Raw genomic sequence first — 6887 nt, 5'->3', positions numbered from 1 at the left:
CTTGTCCTCCTCTCTCGTCCTCTCTCCTCCCTCTTTTTCCATTTCCTATTTTCTCCCCTTCTTTTATCTTCTCCCTTGTTCTGTTTCTTTCCATTTCTATTTCTTCTTAGGCATCATCTTTACCTTCCACAAAATCTGTCTTTCCGCATCTATGCACGAAGCCCTGAATAGCTGATTTAGCCCCTTGTTACATTACCATTGAACAATACACTCAAAAAGAAGAATGTAACTAAGTTAGCTCATCTTTTCCAACCAGGTAACTCAATCATAGACTGCAGACTTAATTTGTCAAGTTACCTGTACCCTTGGGAGAGTCACTCATTTGTGATACAAATGGGAGGAAATTTTCTGAACAGAAATACAAAATTTACTTTTCTTCTTGCTTTGATAGAATATCTTACTAAATTAACTGGAGGAAAGAAGGGCTGCTTTTGGCTCACAGTTTGAAGATATGATCCATTATTCTAGGAAGACAGAGGCAGAACCACAAGGCAGGGGGTCACACTGTATCTCTTCAGTGAGAGAACAGAAAGGGTTAGATGTGGATTGTCAGCTTACGTTATCCTTTTTATTCGGCCCAGTTTCTCAACACATGGATGATACTATGCATGTTCAAAGTGGATGTTCCTTCTTCGGTTAAACCTCACAGACATAGCATAGCAAGAGATATGTTTTCATAGTGATTCTAAGTCCATCCAAATTTAAAATTATAATTAACCACCAGGAAAGGCCAAGCCATGTCCAGGACATTAATGTTGGTGAGGTATATCTGCTTCTTTCAAGATATTGGGACAAATCTGGTGGCAGTCATAGCTAGATTCAACTATTAACTGAGCACAACATATAAACACTTGAGTAAAGGGATTTCAATTGAGGAATTTCCTACTTGAGGTGGGCCTGATATATTTTCTTAGTTGTTAATTGATATAGGAGAGCCCATTTCCACTGTTGACAGTGCTATTCCCTCAAAGATTGGTCTGGCTGTATAAGAAATATAGCCGAGTTGCCAGGCGGTGGTGGCACATGCCTTTAATCTCAGCACTGGGGAGGCAGAGACAGGAAGATCTGAGTTTGAGGCCAGCCTGGTCTGTAGAGTGAATTCCAGGATAGAGAAACCCTGTCTTGAAAAAGAAGGGGAAATAGGGGGAAGAAGGAGGAGTAGAGAGTAGGGGGAGGAGAGGACAAGAATAAGGAGGAAGAGGAGGGAAAGAAGGAGAACAGAAGGAGAAGGAGGAGGAGAAGAGGAGAGATGGAGGGGCAAGAGGAAGGAGGGAGGAGAAAAGGAGAAGGGAAGAGGAGTGAGGAGAAGAGAGGGAAGAAGAGAAGAGAAAAAGAAGAAGAAGAAGAAGAAGAAGAAGAAGAAGAAGAAGAAGAAAGAAAAGAAGTAAAAGAAGAAGAAGTAAGACAGAAAGCAAATGAAACAAGAAAGAGGAGTAAAGCAGAGGGAGCCAGTAAGCGATGTTCTTCCACTACCTTCTTCAGATTCCTGCCTTGAGTTCCTGCCTTGGCTTCCCTCCATGTTCCACTGTAAACCTGCAGGATGAATCAATAACTTCTTCTCACATTTTTTTTTTGTTTAGTGTTTTATCACAGAAACAGAAAGAAAACAGTGACCATGGTGTATATCTGTAATTCAAGCATGGAGGAGGCTGGGCAAGAAGAGCACCATGAATTTGAAGACAACCCAGTTGTATAATAAGAACCTGCGATAGAACAAACACCCAAAGATCAAGCAAAAACAACCTGGAAGATGCTTGGGGATCATGCACCGCCGCCAGAGTGTGGTACTCAGTATACTTGAAAGCATTTTCACAGTCTGCACTGGTGTATAGTTTACTATCTTACACTGACAATGTGCAGCGCTTTTATGTTTTTAATGTTTTAAGAGGTAATAATTGCAGTTCATAGCATAAACCCTGTAGCCTCACCAACAGTTCTAGACACAAGGCACAGCCCAGAAACAAGCCATCTGCCCTGAATAAAGAAATGGCCCTTGGTTACTGACAAGAACTCAGATTCCTTCACTTTAAGGAATCCTTCTGTCACCCCATGGTTTGCTCCACTCTGGACAGAAGGTACACCTGTTTGTTTGTGCATGGTTCTGTGCTGACGTATGTGGATGCATCCTGTGTTTATGTTGTCTTCTATGTTGTGTGTAATCTATACTAGGAAAGCTAGTTATTAAACCCTGAAAGTGTGCCCAGAGGCTACTGTGAGAGATGCATCCAAAAAATATTCTAAAAATAGCTAAGCAATAAATAACTGTTTGCAGATGGGAATTGTTCATGCAGTATTCTAAGCAACAGCAGGGTTTTTAAAAAAGACATTATGGTGTTTTTCTCAATTTTTTTTACTAGGTATACTAGATACTTTCTATTTAAGGCAGATAATTTGAATAACAGCACTATAAAATTAAAGTTATTTTAAGAGACAATATTGAACTATGGATTTATGTTAAAGGCATGTTACATGTGCATATCTTTATTCATTATTGAAAGCACGAAGGGAATCATTTCTGAGAGGCAGGGCATGGCAATAATTATTTTAGATTATATTGTCAAAAATGCAAGGGTCGTTCTTCAATGTAATAACTTGACTGTTCAGTATTTCATTTGTTCACATTCCCTGACAGTAATAAAAAGTATATATACATATATAAAAGAAGACATAAGTTGCTATGGTCCAAGAACAGGCTACATAAATGTGCCTATGTCTCTGTGTGCGGTTTCAGTGCAGGGTTTGCACTGAAAGGCAGTTTAAAATGTAAGGAGAATAAGAGGTTTTTTCTTTTCATGATCACTCATAAGCATGTATAGTTTTGAAAAAATAAGTCACTCAATGAAGGTGTTCAAAACTACAGTCAAATAGAATGCTACTCCGGCTTTTTTCTTCCAGTTTTCATACTGTAAACAAGTAGCATATTTTGTGCCCTGAATTTTACTTTTCTGAGCATCATCTTATTTGAAATAGTACCAGAAAATGATGCTGAAGTTCTGTGTACTGTCACTAAGCTTAAGGAAGATGTGATGTGCCTTACAGAGTGTTAAGTAAGCATGACTTACAGTACCACTCTTCATGAGTCCAGTCAATTAATTCACACACAGTACATAGTAGAGTACATGCATACACAAGACTGTGTGGTGAAAGGCTAATGAAACTGTTGTGATGAGGCCAGTGTTGCAAGAACCCAGCTATCATTTGCCCTAAGAGCCTGAGAAACATTCTTCGAAGAAGCACTCCTACTTTTTTTTAAAGAATGTAAATATATATAATAAACAGATGTTGAGTGCTCACATTGCACATCTCTCTCTAAGTTATGCACAACAAACTAATAATGTGTTCAAACTTAAATTTTAATAATGGTATACATGTTGACAATTATATTAAAAAGTATATACATGTTTGTAAATTATATACATAATAAATATTCAACAAATATATCTGATATATATTTTGAGATTTAAAGTTTTATATTGGGTTGGTTTTACCTCAGGGTTAATTCTTTATATTTTTAAGTAAATATTTACAATAGCCTTTTATTAGAAGAAAATGTTCCAGATGCTTATGGGAATGGTTGGTGTGCTTTCCATGACATAAAGTACAGTCATGCTGTTTTCTTTCTTATTATCATTACACTACTGTCCATGGTTTCTAAATTTCATCTTCATTTTCTAACTTATTTCCACTTGAATTGCATCTGGGCAGTTCAGGATTTCATTTGATGTTATATCTATCACGGAAAATGTCATTTCACAGGGTCTGTAGTTTCATATCATCCAATATAACAGCCCCACACAGTGTACGTTTAGCCTGCTCAGCATGTGGTCTCTGGGGATGTCACAATAGTTTTGACAGAAGTGTCTTACCATTTTAATAGACTGGAAAAAAGGTGCCTAGAAAGTAAAATACAGATATGCAAGCAATATAACTACAAAGAATGCATTTGTTTTCCAATTAAAAAAAAAAAAAAAAAAAAAGCACCCTGAAACCCTGCAACCGGAGCTATCTCTGGACATTTTGACGTAAAAAATAAGAAAATAGTAAAAAAAAAAAAAAAAAGAAAGAAAGAATATTCTAAAATAAAAATGAAAAAAAGAAAAGAGAGGGTTTGGGGTAATTCTTGATATTTCACTCCCATGTTAACATCAGTTTGGCAGAGTTGCTTACGTTCTGCACAACTGAAACTACTTCAAACATTAAGTGTGGGAGGGCTTTAGGATACCTGAGACTATTAGTTAAGTAAGTAGAAAAACACTGGGATTGATACATAGTCATTTGCGTAAGATGAAGGACGTGTCAGAAAGTGAGTTGACATCCTATTCTCCTCCCATAGGTAACTTATACATCTCCCTGTATGAATTTTCCTGAAGAGAGGGAAAGAGTATGGGGTTTGACAGACAATGGGCAGTGAGGCCCAGCTTCACTGTCTGCGGCCAGGGATTAGCAAATCTCAGGAAGATGCCATCTGCAGGGAATACAGCACCTGGGTCACAGAAGAGGACTCAATGCTCCTTGATATGCCTGACAGTCTGTTTAGTGATATTAGAATGAAATGGCTGAGTCTGGGCAACTTTATAAATAAACAAGTTCACTTCACAGTTCTGGGGAATCAAAGGTAAAAAGCTGGTGGTGATGGCTTTTTAAAATTTATTTATTTTGAGTAAAGTACTGAGGTGATGTGGGACATCACGTGACAAGAAACAGGGAGTGAACACACATATATATCTCCTGGTCTCCTTTTTCTTATAGAGCCGCCCATTTTCAATCATGGCACTTCTCCGTGGCTATCATATATGATCCCAAATGTTCATCTCATAGTAAGTTTGTGGTCTCTTAATAGTTAACAATAGGAATTATATTTTGGTCCATGGCTCCAGTGGTACACGCTAAAGCCATATTCAAACCATGGCTTTATGTAACATATCATACCAGCTCTTGTGATCCCTTTGTGACTCTGGCTACCCTCCATGAAAATCTAAACTTTAATCTTTTAAAATTGTAAGAAGAGGTTGGAAGTCCTTTACCTGATTTTCAAAAAGAAAAATAAAACTATGTTTCTCACACTAAGTAGACATAGATCACAACTGTCTGTTAATCATCTAACCCCCCCCCCATTAGCTTACCTTAAATATATTATTAAGTCCATCTGATAAAAGAAGGAAGTGAGGCACAGAAAGGTCACAGCAAAAGGAAGCAGCAGAATTCCAACTTGAAAGCAGGCAGGTGAGCATGTCGGAACGCACCACTGCTCTGGCTATTCTGCCACAAAACCCCTTTGAAAAGTCACCTGCAGGCCAGGGGAGACAGCTGTATTGGTAAGAATTCCTGCTATATAAGCGTAAGTGGCCTGGCTTCAGATTCCAAGCACCAACATAAAATGCTGTGCCTGATTGCGCATGCCTGTTAGCCTAGCACTGGGAGTAGAGACAGGCTGATCCCGAGGACTCCCAGGGCAATGGGCCTAGCCAAAATAGTGAGCTTCCAATTCAGTGGCTGACCCTGTCTCAAGGCAATAAAGCAGGAAGGGCCAGAAAAAGACACCCGATGTCATGCTTGAGCCTCTGCATGCATGTGCATGGTATGTCCCTGTATGTGTACTATAAATACAAGACATCTGCTACAACTAAATACTGTGCACATGTTTAAGCTGCACTTAGCCGCTTACGAGGTGGCATGATTCTTTTTTGTATTTCCCATGGTGCCTGACATGGGCTTTTTAAAAAACAGAGTACTTTCATGAATATGCAAAACATCAATTTTGATCATAAAATATATCTGAGTACATCTCATTGAGACAAAGGCACACATAGATCCCTTAAAATACAGGTGGTGGGATGGGCTGTTCATATTAAGTGCAATTAATACTGGATTAGAAACCTCAGTTATGTTAGTCACATACTAAGTATATTTCCACCAGCTCTTTATTATGTTTTCTTCTTAACAGCAGAGTATGTAATAAAAATGGTAATTAGATGGATTTTTTAAATGCAGCAGTAAACTGTCTCTGGGTTTTATTTGGAAGGTATTTCAAATCTATTTTGAGCAAGTGCCTAGTGACAATTAATGAACAATCTACAGCCAGTGTGGCAGACTTGTTGAGCATTCCTGGACTCTCTAGACCTGAGAAACAGGTGCTCCCTGATACTAGAAGTATGGCTGGTTGCAAGCCTTCTGTGCTCATCTTTACCCAAAATTACTCTACCTGCAAGCCACTCCTGCCATCTCATAGATAGCCTGCAGCTCCTGCAGATAGAAATATGTTATTCTCCTCTACAAGTTATTGGACCAGGGATGGGGGTACAGTCAATTGACAAATCTTTGTCTTAAAATATGAGTATCAGAGTTCCATCCCCAGAGGTTTCAGTTAAAAAACCAAAACCTAGTGACATAGGTTTCCAATCTCTCTCCTGGGGAGGTCTAGACAGTAAGAACTCTGGCTCTCACTGGCCAACCAATTCTTCCAGCATAATTGGTGAGCTCCAGACCAATGAGAGATTGTCAGAAAAGAAGGTCGACTATGTTTCTGAGCATGACACCTAACTGTACTCTGGCCTACATGAATGCACTTACACACACACACGCACACACACACACACACACACACACACACACACACACGGAGAGACAGACAGACAGACAGACAGACACACAGAGAGAACACAAAAATGTCAAACTAATTTGGACCATCATAATGGTCCAAGTTCCACTTGGGGACCAGCTGTGACCTTCACTGAATTTTTCTCAAAGCCCAGCTTCCCCACCCCCACCCTAATCCTGTCATCTTCTTCTTCCTTCCCCTAATGTTGATCTTGAGAGCCTTCCAAATGCAACTTCTGTACCCAGACCTCATGTCACCATCTCTTCCTGTGGAAGGGAAGCTGGGAAGC

Source organism: Acomys russatus, chromosome 4 (genome assembly GCF_903995435.1).
Source record: "Acomys russatus chromosome 4, mAcoRus1.1, whole genome shotgun sequence".
NCBI lineage: Eukaryota > Metazoa > Chordata > Mammalia > Rodentia > Muridae > Acomys > Acomys russatus.
The sequence above is the reverse complement of the archived record's forward strand: the minus strand, read 5'-3'. Positions refer to the sequence as shown.